General features: G+C 37.5%; 1 protein-coding gene across 24 annotated transcripts in view; it reads left to right on the forward strand.

Moving 5' to 3' along the window:
• The window catches only part of EPB41L3 (erythrocyte membrane protein band 4.1 like 3), a 134,030-nt gene that overhangs the window by 48,414 nt on the left and 70,747 nt on the right, over window positions 1-14,869 (forward strand). The window contains exon 1 of one of the 24 annotated variants that reach the window (XM_082235124.1): window positions 84-274. The exons of the other annotated variants lie outside the window; for them this stretch is intronic. The gene's annotated coding sequence lies outside the window, so the exon portion shown is untranslated. Of the gene's footprint in view, window positions 1-83; window positions 275-14,869 lie in introns of those variants that run through there. 24 annotated transcript variants of the gene reach the window in all.

Consider the following 14,869-nt stretch of genomic DNA (forward strand, 5'->3'; position numbering starts at 1 on the left):
TCAGACGTGTGCGATGGGGGAGGAAAAAGAGAGGCGCTCGGAGAGGGCTAGTTGAGTCGGAAATCAAGCGGAGCGCTTAAATCGCGGGTTAGGGTTGGAAGTGTTACTTTCCTCGTTCCTAAGTGCTACTTTGAAAGAATGACTCAGTAGCTGATCACCACCGCTTACCTGACCGCAAAGTGGGGTGAATTCTACAGCCTGTGATGAAGATCCTCTTGATGCCAAGGGTTTGAGGACGGTGTAATGCATAGTGTAGTAGCAAGTAGAGAGAAGGGTTGGTATTTAAAGGGTGTGGTTCAGTTATCAAACTTTGTCGAGCATTTAAAACTGGTTTCATGTCCAATCTTTGAGCATGTGGGTGAAACTTGCAAGGAAGCTTGTTCTTGTTAAAAGACGTTAAAGACATCAACTGGGCTGGATGTTATTTTAAAATGCTTAAAAATATTATTTCAATAATTTTTAAAAGTTACATATGCAATTTTTTTTCATTACCTTCTATAAAACATGTTTAGTGTTGTTTGAATAGTGATTTTAGCTGATGTATAGTTAATATAGCTTAAATTTGTATTCAGAGGACTAATTTAGTTCTCTTCACATCAGTTTCATTGCAACTGAAAGCACATTTATTCTTGTTCTGGGAAAAGTAGCTTTGACTTTACCCTAGAGAAGTTTCATATTCAGTTGTTACTTAAAATATACATTTTTTAAAAGAGGACTAGGATTAATCAAGGTGTGTACATGTAGGCAGTCTGATCTATTAAGTCTCGTTGAAGTGTTTGGGACTTATTTCTGAGCAAAAATGTATAAGATTAGTTGCTGGTTCCCTAGTTTTATACTTCAGTTATCAAACTTAACTGGTGGTTTTTAATGTTTAAAAATACTTGTCACTCTGTTGTTCTATGTTGTTCTGTTTTACATAGGCTAAAAGGGAAATACTATGTTCTGCAAACTCAACTGCCCCAGATTCCTTCATTTAAAATGTATCATTGCATTTCAGTGTGATATTGGTACTCTGCTAGTAGTGATATTACAGAGCAGCCTTTTACATTCCATGAAAAAGTAAGCCTAGTTGGTTTAATGGGACATACTCCCAGTTAAATGTATTTAGGATGTCAGTCCTAATCATGATCTTAATAACCACTGAATTGAACTGGAGCGCTAGAGTGGAAGTAAAATTGATACATCAGGATAAAGAGACAACCTATCCTGAAAAGAAACTGCTACAAATTTATTTTTCTAGTTTCCACTTGACAGTGTGTCTGGCAGAATGGTTTGCAACCTAGTGTGGTCATTATCCTGGTAATAGCAGTGGTCCATGGGTAGAAACAACACGTCACCTTAAATACATTTCGGCATGGGTAGAAATAAATGTTTTGTCGTTAATTATATTAATGCCGCCAACACTCATATCACTTGGTTTTTGAACTAGTTCCCCATGAGGCCAGTGGATGATTTATAAAACTATCTGTTATTGCAGGAAGTGTCTGCCATGTTGTAAGCTAACTTTGAGTGGACCTTAACTGCTGCTGTAGTCTAATCTTATAGGAAAAGAGGGTGGAGACACAGAAGTCTCTAGAATTGTAGCAATGGAGTCCCTATTGCTGCTTTGACCATGACATCACTTTGGCTCAAGGAAATGAGGGTGGGGCAGTGAGACAGTCTGTCTGAGCCATATTTTATCATAATACATAATGCTGAATAGATGTGACTACTGTTTCCCTGTTGGACATTCATTTGAAGGAGGGGCTAGGAGAGATGAATGCGGAGTTTGTGCTTGCATATGTGTTTGCAAATAAAACAAGCTGAGTTGAAGACAAAAGGTCAAAGCGGTGTTCATTGCCCATGTACTTACAATTTTATTCCCCAAATTATAATTATGAAAATTTCATTGTTTGTTAAGGAATGTGGAATGGTAATGGGTTGAGTGAGCAAAGCTGTCCTTGAAGAATAGATGTGCAGCAACATACATGAATGTATTTCTCTTAACATTAATGTATCCACCACATTATTAAGATGAGAAGGTTGTCTGTGAAGACCATTGATGGGACAAAATACACTTACAAGATTATATGGTTCAGGCGAATGCACTACTGTAATATAAGTAAATAAGTAAGAAGTGCTGAGACAGGAAGAAATTAGAGTATGTTTCAAATTCTGGTTGTGTTGTAACAGAAGTTTTATCCAAGCTGTGTGTGTCTGTGTGGTTAAAAATTATTATGTTTCTTAATATTTTCTATATTTTTGTTGGAAGCAGCCCGGACTGGCTGGGGCAACCCAGTCAGATAGCAGGGGTATAAGAAATTATTATTAGTAGTAGTAGTAGTATTAATATTTTATTAGTAGTAGTAATGAATCAGGTTTTTTTTAAATACATTGCAGATTTTGTTGTGCAACCACTCCAGTTAAATCAAGTGAACTCATGTCAATATGATTTCATGTGTAGGTGATCAGGCCAGTGCCTTAAGTTTAACAAAAGAGATAAATAATTCAGTCTAATTGGTTCTGAAAGCAATCATGAACAAGTAAAGCAAGATGCCATGTGACTGCACACATAAATTGGTTTATTTTTCTACCAGAAACAAACATACTACTTTGTAAATATGATTACATTCCATCTGTGTCTAGAACTGGGATACACTTATTTCACCAGAATGTATTACCTGTAGATTGATGGATTGCTTTTACCCAGCAATCGAAATTCGCCAGGCACATTTTGCACCTGGCTATCGACCACTTGCAACCAAGTGAAGATGTTTGGGTGCCTGGATGGTGCCTGACATCTCCACCACCTGGAAGTGCATGCCTGGGATCTTACTTGTTTTCACATACCAACATCCTGTAGAATGTTATCTGTACTATTTTATCTGTACAATCAGAACAGATTTCAGGAACCCCAAAGTCTTTTGAGCCCTGTCGCTCAAAAATGGCAACTAGATATTCCATTTTGATGACTGTAACCCTTTAAGGAGCCATTTAACACCTAGTGCATATATGTGTGTGTGTGTTTGTATATATGAGTTTTTAACACTGCATTCACCAAAGAAATATGAGTTGTAAAAACATCCAAGAAATGTATGCTAGGAGGGATGTTGAGAGAAATGCTAACTGAAATTAATTTCTATAACAGGCTGCTCCTGATTGCTCCTCTCCAGACTTTAGATTTTTAGTAGTTAAATTGACTCCTTAAAACATGCCTACTATTGTTAATATTATATAAAATATGTTTCATTAATTTTTTAACCTTTTACTTATCCAGTAGAAATGCTGATAGAATTATTTATGAAATATGCTTAATGTCTTCCTATCTTTAGACTGATTTTTGATAAATATGAGGTCTGATTTCACAAAGCTAAAACCAAAATAAATCTTACTGAATTTATTTCTTCATTCAATGAACAAAATAACTAGTATCGCAAGATATTGGGTATTCCTGTGGTCCAAAGACATAAAACTTAACACAGCATCTTTTGCTTTGTTTGTGGACATAAGGTCTGAAGATGACCTTTGTGGTTATTATTGGTAACCCCACCAAAAAAACCCCCAACCCCTTGCTGTTTTCTGTAGTCCTCCAAGAGGAGAAACAGTGTAGAGTGTAGGAAGTGAGAGTCCGGCACATCTTAATAGCTTCCTCAAGGGAGATTCTGTAGGCTTTTTGTTCTGTCTCCTACCATGTTGTCACTCTAGGCATAGGGGCAGAGGGACCTCTAGAGAAATGTAATCTGTTGGACTTCTGAGAAACTAAAATTTAGTTGTTTCAAGATACTTTGTCTCTGACCATTCAGTGTCTCCTTACCAATTACATATAGTCTGTCTCTTGAGGTTTTCAAATATGTGTAATCCTATGCATATTTGTTGGGAGGTAAATCCCATTGACCTCAAGGGCACGTCCAACTGAATAGCAATGAATAGGCTTGCACTGATCCAGCAAAAGTGTTGGACAAGATTTCTAGTTATAGATTGAAGTTGTATTTGATCTGAGATTTGAGATGAATATACAACTTGGCGTCTTGAGAAATATGAAATCTCCTAACTAACCACATGAAATATCAACAAAATATCTGAATATCAACAGCATCTGAAAGAAAACTAGTTTTGGTATGACCATGGTTTCTCCTAGGCCTTGCTCTGTATAAAGTGAAATGAGATGAACAACCTGTCTTTTAGGTTTGAGAATCCCACATCAAGAGTAATATAGATGCTAATGGGATTGGCAACCATGAATGCATACAGAAAGATATGGCAGAGAGGACAATGACAAATGTAAAACAAAATGGTAAAATTTGCAGGCGTCATCTATATACACTTACTGCAAGTAGGCCTCACTGACTGCTGTGAGACTTGTTTCCAAGCAAATCCATATAGGATTGCATCTTAAAGCTGCAATCTTAAGCACATTTATTAAGGAGCAAGTAAAAGTGAAGTTAGATTTTTTTTAAAAAAACACAACCTTAATATCACACTGTAAAACTAAAATATGTGTATCTGCCCTGTGGTAAAGTTTCTATGATGATTACAAATTTAAACTAGAATGTAGTATTCTCCACAGAAGATAAATCATGTAAAGTCTGTTCCCAGGTGTGAAATGTACAAATGTTAGGGGGAATGTAAGCTGAACAGCAAATGCACATAACAACTGGCCATTGTGTACATTCACAGTTTGTGGAGAATGTGCACATATGTCCATGAAGAAAGAATTGTACTCATTTCCCAGTCAGTATGCATATTTTCCAAGAGGCTTTGACCAATGTGTATATCTTCCCAACTGCAGGCTGCTTGCAGCTTGCAGGCAATGATTTGCCCAGTTTTCAACTAGGGATAGAAATCAAGGGCATGTATGCATAATTTCTGGAGAACAGGCACTATTGCCCAGAGAATGTAAAAATGTAGCTGAGATAGGCACATATCCCAACTTCTGTTGGGGCATTTGCACAATGGCCAGAGAATTCATAAAAGGTTGTTGCAATATTAACAATGCCCAAGGCCTGTTGGAGAATATGTATATTGACTAAGAAATTTGTTGTTGTTTAGTCGTTTAGTCGTGTCCGACTCTTTGTGACCCCATGGACCAGAGCACGCCAGGCACTCCTGTCTTCCACTGCCTCCCGCAGTTTGGTCAGACTCATGTTTGTAGCTTCGAGAACACTGTCTAACCATCTTGTCCTCTGTCGTCCCCTTTCCCAACATCAGGGTCTTTTCCAGGGAGTCTTCTCTTCTCATGAGGTGGCCAAAGTATTGGAGCCTCAGCTTCATGATCTGTCCTTCCAGGGAACACTCAGGGCTGATTTCCTTAAGAATAAATAGGTTTGATCTTCTTGCAGTCCATGGGACTCTCAAGAGTCTCCTCCAGCACCATAGTTCAAAAGCATCAATTCTTTGGCGATCAGCCTTCTTGATGGTCCAGCTCTCACTTCCATACATTCTTCATGAGCTGTAGCAAATTTGTACAATGGCTAATAGCTACGCTCACTAGCAACTCCTGTATGTGTGTGTATGAGAGAGAGTGTGTATATTTATGTATGTATGTATGTATGTATGTATGTATGTATGTAATTGGTAAGGCAGGTTAAACTCTTTGGGTGATATCCAACTAAGTCATACTGAGAGTAAACTCACTGAAATCAGTGCGTCTCCTCTTAGTTTGACAAGTCTTGGATGTATAGCCTATTGGGAGCTGTTTTTTTCAGGCAGATTTCTTTTGTCTCAGGGAAACTGAAGGAAAGGTAATGTTACTAGTTCAGATTTAATATTGGAATAAAAAAAAATTATTTTTGGTCTGAACTCTTCATCTTTCCCATGGATTTTTCTGTTGTAACCTTTTCAAACAAGATCTTTACAGCACATGGAAGCATGTTGGGGGTGTCCATTTTTATTGCGCTCTTAGCTTCTCAAACACATATTACGAAACCCTTTGCAAATTGAAACTGAAGTATTGAAACATTGCTTAGCTAGGTTGGCATTCAGTTGACCTTTTCCCTCAAACACTGGATGTTAGGAGATTTTTAAAAACTGGACGAGCAGGTAATTTTGAATGGGGGCAAAAGGAGGTATGAGAGACACTTGTAAGTTCCTTTTATCTATTTATATAAATTTGTTCTTGCCTGAATGGTTAGGGATTAGCAGTGGTAGAAGTATGCTTCTCTGAACTGCATCATTTGTGCGATAACAGAAATATAGTTCATGTCAGAACACTTATTAAAAAGAATCTGCTATTCATCTGTGGTAGCTTTGAACTCTTTTATATATGGTGGAAGAAGCATAACTCTGTTTAGTTTTGGTTTAGGCCTAAATAAAGCCTACATTAAAGCCTAAAGAGAGCAATTTTCTCACTTTGTAAAATATAACAACACCACTCAGGACATCAGAGTAGGAGGAACATCTGTGGCTTGAATACTGTTGTGCAGATGCCATTAGTTTAGCACCCAAGAAGTGTCTAGCAATACCCAGTATGGGCCAGTGACATCATTAGGGCCATGGTGGTTGCTGCGGACCACTCCTCGGGTGCTATGTCATAGCATCAGCCCATTTCCTCAATGTATCGCTACACAAAGGGCCTCGTTTATCCTTCAGTGAGTGGATTTCAACACACACTGTGTCAAACACCATTGCACCATGGAGATAATTGTGTGTAGGGGTGCCATCTTACATAAAATAGGAGGGGCAGATAAGCCCCACCACACATAATTGATCACAATATGTGGTGCGCACACACCATTTGAATGGCACCGCTTATCAAATTTGGGGACCCCAAGGCCCCCGTAAATATTTTATTTGGGGCCTGTAGGCACGTCAGGCCCTGGCCAAAATCCAAGCTCTTTCCTCCAGTGTATATAGCTCTACTTTCAGACATGGATTGTTATTCTTAGCACCATGTCCAACTCAGGATCGGTATCTGGTGATTGAATTCATGCCTATATAAGCAGTTCATATTTATTTAAAGGCAAGCTAAGTTGAAGCCAAAACCTGTGTCAATCAGAATATGAGTAGTTTCCAATTTTAATGGTACTTCTGAACAGTAAGTCCTTTTGAAATTACGGTTCTGTTTCTCATCCTCTTCTGTGGAATCTCTAATGCACAAGAGCCTATAAATATCATACACAGTGGTACCTGCATTGAAGAGATGCATGATAAAAATAGATGATGGGAGAGAGGAGAAAAAGAAAGCAGTGAGTGATATAACCACTCAAGGTCATTTAGCAGTGCAACCCAAGAAGAGAAATAATATTCTGCTGTTCCCAATACTGACGTTTTGTGTGCAAATGAATTTTATTACATGTACTGCATTTCTCCAGCTGTTTAGATATAATTTCAAGAAGATAAATATATTTTTAAATAAAAAGAAATTATAAATGTGAGATATAGAATAGAGATGTTAAAATATAATTTAAAATTCTTGTTATATCTAATTTTAACTTTAAGAACTTGAGCTTGTTTTTCCCTCCTCCCTCTCATTCTATTTTTTCTTTATGTGTGCTGTCTTTTTAGGTTGTAAGCCTGAGGACAGGCACTATTTTAATACTGATTTTTGTAGGCTCTCTAAGAGATTTTTTGACTAAAGTGTGGCTATAAATGCCATAGATATATATATATATATAAAACCACCTTCAAGGAGACTACATTAGAATGTGAACAGTTACAAAGGAGGTCAAACAGATAACAGGAGGTGTGGACCTGCTAATGTAACAAATCGTGATTGTTTCTTCAGTTTAGCAGAGAGTTGACTAAAGAGAAAATATAATAGCACTAGCAGATAAGATCAGTAATAGTGTGTGGAAAGATAGCTCTTGTCTCATGGTGTCTCACACTGCAAGAGCCAGGATTTAGCTAATTGCTTTAAAATTGAAGGGCAATCAGTTTCAAGTGAACAAGAAGTAGCATGCTTTCACATAAGGGTTGATGTAAGAAGTTTGTTCACTTTCAATTTCAAGTAATATAAATGTATTCAGTCGGTAGAGCATGAGACACTTAATTTAAGGGTTGTGGGTTTAAGCCCCATGTTGGACAAAGATTCCTGCATTGTACACTGCTGGACTAGATGACCCTCATGGTGTCTTTCAATTCTGCAATCCTATGATTCTATTTAAAATAGGACCATTACATGCATGTGTGGTGGAAATAACCATGGTTGGGTATCAGGAAGAATTGTACATTAAATATTATACAAGTACTTCCACACTTGTATCTGTTTGGTTAAGATGTGTAAAAGCTGGAGAAAAACCACCAAGCATAAAGTCTGCATTCTACATGTTCTAACTTAGGACTTTGATAATCTGTATGCAGTACATGTTTATTTTATGTGGTCTGCCCTTGGGCCTGGTCTGGAAGCTCCAGCTAGTGCATAAGTCAGCGTCTAGGCTGCTGATGGGGCCAGACCTTCAACATTATGTGACACCTCTGATAGAAAGTCTGCACTGCAGGCCCATACAATACTGGGTCAGGTTCAAAGCTCATGTGTTGATTACAAAGCCCTGAACCACTTGGATCCAGGATAACTTATGGACTGCCTGAGTCTTTATATCTCAGCTTAGTTACTGAGATCATCTAGATGGACACTGATGGTTGTTCCCTTAGATATGGAGGCCCAACTGGCCTCCAATAGAAGTTGGGGATTTGCTGTGGAACACTCTTGCTGCAGAGGTTCAGCAGACACCCTTGCTTTTGACTTTCAGGCATCTCTTGAAGACCTTTTTATGCAGAAAGGCCTAAGCAGTTGGTTAAAATATTCTTGATTTTAATGATTATTTTGCACTGTTTTTAATGGTGCTTTATGAATTGTATACATGTTGTTGTATATCATCCTGATATTTTCTGAGATGGCAGTATATAAATAATTTTATAAATAAATACAAATATTTACATTTCATCTCTTCAGTAGCACTTCTTTTTTGGTCACCTACTTGGTTGTCCACTGTTCTCCCCACCCCCTCCCAATCCAGTATTGCTGCTCAGGAAACAATCTGCTTTCTCTGATATCAAAGCAATGTCAGAGAGCCAACTGACATCAAGTGCCCTGTGAAAAGGAAGAAGGCAGTGAGGGAGTTAGACAAAGGGAGCATCAGGGCTGACCATCATAAGAGCTAATGTTTAGCTACTGCCCTGTAGGAAGGAATATTTAAAGCTGGTTTATGCTTCAGGAGGCATGGTTGTTTTGTTTCTTGAGCATGTGTTGTGTTTTATAAATGCTTGATAGCTGCTTAGGGGGGACTCCAGTTGAAAAGTGAGATATAAATCTACTAAATAAATGAAATAACACACATCTACTATTGTTGTAGGTAACACATTTTCATTTGTTTGTGCCCCTAAATTACACAGATAGCAGCAAATTATAATGGATTACAGAATGTTTCTTAAGTAGCAGTAAGGTTTTTGTGGTGGTGGGGATCAGTAAAAAATGCAAAGTCTTTTGCTAAATTATCGAAAAATGTGAAAATAGTAATGGCTATAATATAATATAATATAATATAATATAATATAATATGTTATCCTCTAAAATGGGTAAATAGGTGGAGAAAGTGTTATCAGGAAAGAGCTCACTCATGGACTATAGAGCAGTTTCTCCAGGGGGCCAGTAAAAATCCCATCACTTGAATCATTTACAAGTTGACCGAGTATTCAGTGGTACAATGGAGAATGCAAGTTTAAAATGTTGGGGGATGGACAAGATGACCTAATTTCCCCCCTCTGGTTTTATGATTTATTAAAGAGTTTTGTAGCCTCTTTGCTAGGGGCTGACTAAATGGAATTTGAAACATGGCAATTATAAGGGCTTTTTAGTTTGGTGCCAGCACATTGCTGTTTTTGATTACTTTGTTGGAGCAGCAGTGTGAGCAATGTGAATACCGTAATTCTCTCTACTGCAACAGACTGAGAGTGCAGAATAGAGAACAGGATTTCCAGTTCTTTTGAACTTAATGGTTTAGATTCTGTGTGTACGTCACTAAATCTGTTTTGTCAAAAATGATGAAAATAAGCTTTAGTAAAGAAGAATGGCACAATCCAACGATTGTTGAGCCAGAGCACTACAACTTGCATCCAAAATTTAGTAAACTTTAACATTTGTATTTCTCTACCTTGTTGAAGTTTTTATGATAGAGTTTACTATTTTTGCTGCCTTCATAATATAACTATAGATATTTATTTGAGCAACTGTAATATATAATGTCAAGAATGATAAGTTATAAAAATGCCATTTTAATGTACCGTATACACCAATATTCAGGGTTATAAGCAAGACAAAAGCCATGGAACCCTATATAGCATTATTTATAGGGAACACCAAGCAAACTTGTGCTTCTCAAATTTTAATTTTAAAAAAACATGGAATGCAATTTTAGCCTGCCATTGTGGTAACCTGAGAGATTTTATTGCATTTTTATATCATAAAAGGAGAGCTGGAAACGTCATCATTTCTAAGTTTAATGGTTTGAGCCTACTAAATATCAGCATTTCAGAAACTTGAGTACCAGGAGTTATCTTGAGATCAGGCATTTGCTACAGCAGAGCACAAGCAATACGGAATGTGGCTCTGTAGAGTCTAAATCTTGTTGGCCTCCCAACTCCCATCAATTGCACTACCACACCTAGCTTCAATGATAGAGAAAGATAGAGATGAATGCCATCTGCAGCACTTTTTTAAAAAAAGTTTGTTTCTTAGTCAGCACTGGAAAAAGTTATGAAAGCTGTAGTTGCTTTAGTCTAAGGCAAGGAAGTAATGCAACCTTTTGAAATGTTCATGTACACTGTGTATCTCCAAGTGTACTCTTCTCCATTTCCCTTTACTATCCATACACTGTTAATTATTGTTGTAGAACAGAGAAGTTTGATAAAACTTTCACCCACATTATCATTCAAAAGGAGACAGGCAGCATAAATGAGTGACATTGGAATGGTGTCAGTGGCATTTTTAATACATTCCGTTGAAAGATTTAAAGCAACGACTGAGTTCTTGTTAACAAACGATATTCAAATTCTTGTATTGGCTGTAGTGACTTCATGCAGATCTGGTAGTATGTGCAAGTCCCAGTAATGCTAGTTGAAGCAAGTAAAAGGCTCGTTTTAAATTTTTAGTCATGTTGATACAAGAGGTACAAAAGGTTCTTGTAGGGAGCATTCTTAAGTCATCCTGTATAGGCCACCTAATTTTAATGATATCTGGGAAACTACTGAGAGCTACAATTGTATAGAGAGATGGTTGTGTGATATGAAATAATAAATATGACAACAGGATGTGAGAGGAACTTATGCATGAATCACTGTTGTAAGAACAACTGACTAGAAGTAAATTTTTAGAAAATATCAGAACAATATACTCTCCTTTTATTGGGGGGTAATACATTTTTAAGAGCATTTATATATTCTTGGCTGTAAATTGTGTTCAGTTAATGACACTGTAATTTGCACACAGCTGGTTCAAGGAGCCTATTAGTTCCTGCATCAAGTACAGCTCTGTCAAAGTGGTATTGTTGCCCATTCTTGTGTTAAGTTCCTACTTATTTTTATTTTCTCTTTAATTATCTCTTATGCAGAAGAAATTGTTATCCTCAGCCCCTTATTGTTCTTAGAAACATCATTGTTGCTGCACAGCAGAAATTGTTCTGCTCTCCTCCGTTTTATTGTTTTTCTTTCACCAGGTCTTCACACACACACTGAGGCCCCCCAATATTAAAAATAAAAACAACCAAAAGGCAACCAAAAGGAGTTGTTTGTTTATATAATCAGCTAATCTGAATGAACATGTTCATCACGGTCTAATCTTTTGCCACCAGAAATTATATATATTTTTATTAATGTCCATTAACATTTTCCAGTCTGAACTATGACCAAATCTACAACAGCTAACAAAAAATTATATATTTTACCAAATTACATCTCTTACATGCTTAAATTTCCAGCTGTAAACATTTCACACAGGCTTAGCTTTTTAAACACCTGCAATGGACGTGCCATCCTAAAGAGCAGTTGCTGTAGTGTGCCATTTCTCTTTCTCCAAGCCTGTGGCATGGTGTTAATTAGAGAAAGGGTGAAGTAGTGTTTTCCATAGCCTGTCCTTTGATGTAGGGATGTCTCACATTTTATGTTATGGATGTGTCATGCTGAACCTGGGCTATAGCTAGAGCTGCACTTCCTTAATGCAAAATCTCAGTTGGAATCCCTTAACATTTCTAACTCTCATCCAGTGATATATATATATGCCTTTATACGACTTGATAAAGGTTTTGCTTATGCAGCTGCTGGTAAACCTTCTGATAACCACCTACTTTCTTAGCCTAGCATGTTTATGATCGGGAAGTTAAGTATCTTGTAAACTCGTAAAATAAACAACAGAGCCATCGTTTTGAAGTAAAATCACTGCAGATGTGAAGGGCTGTCTAGTTATTAAACATACAAAATGGAGATAGCCTTTTGAAAATAAAATAGCATAATCTATACATGGGTCAATTAGCAGTGTTAATTCCAGTGGGTGGAATCCAGCCGGTGCCCTTGCATTTACAGAAGAGTTTTGATCCACCGAACACCTCCACTAATGAAAGAGGAGGGCGTGCCAGTTTGTTCTTCACCTTGAAGCTCTGGCAGTACTTTCTACCCTGTTTTGGAGGGTCCCCCAAACTCCTCAGAGCTGCTTTTGGAAGGGGATTGCTGGCAAAACACTAACCTTGCCTCCTCCGTTAGCAAAGGCATCAACTTGATCAAAATCATCTCCATGAGTGAAAGAAGACCAGCTTGATACCACCATTTAAATTTATACTTTGGCATCTTCCCTTGTTTAAACAGAAGACTGTTTCAGAAAAGGAGAATATCTCAGTTTAAACTGTTAAGCACTTCCAACATGAAATCTCGGGTATCCGGAGTACTTGCTTTTTATCTCTGCTGTGCAGTTCAAAATGGACAGCCAAGGCATGTTGTCACTTTAAATATTTTGAGGGAGACAAAAAGGGTAAGTGACCTAGAATGCTGCTGTTGTCAGGAGGCTAAGCAATTCATTTGGGGCAGTGCTTTATTGAGATGGCTGGTGGGCACTTGCCAGTTTTCCTTTGAATGGAGTTCATAAAGGTATTCCCACACAAGTGATGCTGACACAAAACCCCACACATATACTAAGTAGAATAGAAGCATTTCCACCCCACCCCACTCACCATGCCCCCCTCCACCGCTTTCCCTATTTTCTTCCTAATGTAACACTAAGATCTCAACAAATGAAACTGATCTGTAGCTTGAGAAAAGAGACATTGGGCATACTTTAGTAAGCCAAGTAATCATTAGTAACAATATATTTAAAATAACAATAAAAATTAATTTATTTATTGTAGCAGTACTACTTTATGTAGTGGGAGAAATGCCTTTGATTTTCTTTTTGAAAATTGGTTATATTTTGATTCAGAATGAATCATAGGATTTGCTTGTATGTAAAAGTTTAATCCCTGTTCAGTAAACACTTTGGGAGTGTGTGTGATGCAACACAATGTTGGCTTTTGGGGAAGAAGTTCATTTGCAAAGCCAGGTTGCATGTTTTGAAGATGCTGAGAGAAATTAGATGAGATGTTCAGGGACATTTCAGATGAGCTCCACTGAAATACTTGGGGTGTAATTTGATGATAGGGTTGTTAGGCTTCAAGCTGAAGACGTTTCTCATATATATATATATATATATATATATATATATATATATATATCCTGGTTCTAGTTGTTGTTGGGGTGTATGTGCTGCACCTCCCTGTCTGAAGGAAGATCAGAATTTTTGTTAATTGGATAGCAACAATTTCCTAGTACCTTCTTAATTTTTTGAAGAACATTTCTGTGGATGTATTCGTTCCTTTTAAAGATTTGACATTTTTGGCATGTAAATAGTACATCACTCTTTTAACTGTGTTTCTGCTACTTTGGTTTTTAAAATTGCCATTAAACTATGATTGTTGCCTAACTACGATTGTTACCCCTTAGCTTAGCTTTCCCTGACTCTAACTGAACAAAACCCTTCCTCGGATACTAACATCACATCCATGCATTCAGATTTTTCAGCTCTCACTAAGTAGTTCTGAACATGAAACAGGTAGCACTTTTGAAAATGCTGGCCATTCGTGTCAGAATGTAATGTTAGGGAATGCAAAACACTTAGTACATGACATAGGTTGGAAGAAATAGAATGAACCATGACATTGTGAAAAAAGTTTCTTCGAATTCATCCTTGGACTAGCAAAGAGGGAATGTTTTAAAAGCAAATGATCCATTTGGGTTCTGTCTAGCAGTGCAGCAGCTGGAAAGTTTAATTATAGGCTAGGAAGCCCTACTGGGATTAAGGAAAGTGTTAGCAGAAGGGGTGAATATTAATGACAGCTGTTTGCCGCAGGACCCAAGAGGCAAAGAGAATATGTGTGTGGTGTGTGACTAAAGTGTAATGTCCGGCATATGTGCCTTAAGCATTATAAAACCCCAGGGCATTTCTGAAATCATGGAGCATGTTTATATGGAATGATTTTCAGAGCTTAAATGTATGTTCAGTAGAGCCAAATTCAGTGTGTATTTATTTACAACCAGTATTTTGTTGTTCAAGACAAAACTATGCCCTAGCACCAGTAAATGACTCCCCAAAAGATATAATTTGGATTGTGCCATAGTCTCTGAATAACCTCATTATGCTTGCATCTCTGAGAAGTCCAAATGACAATTGCCCTGAATTACTTCATAACTTTGGAGTTATAAATCCGAGGGGCACATTCCCTCATGGGGATCTACCACGGGCCACATTCCACTTTCAGTGGGGCCAGGGAAAAAATGGGCAGTGATATTTCTCTTACCTGTATGGTAGACTAAATTTCACTCATGCAGAAGCCAGAGATACAACTAACACACAAACACCACTTTCCCGTTTCCTCTC

The sequence above is a fragment of the Podarcis vaucheri genome (assembly GCF_965113315.1).
Source record: "Podarcis vaucheri genome assembly, chromosome: 8".
Taxonomy (NCBI): Eukaryota; Metazoa; Chordata; class Lepidosauria; order Squamata; family Lacertidae; genus Podarcis; species Podarcis vaucheri.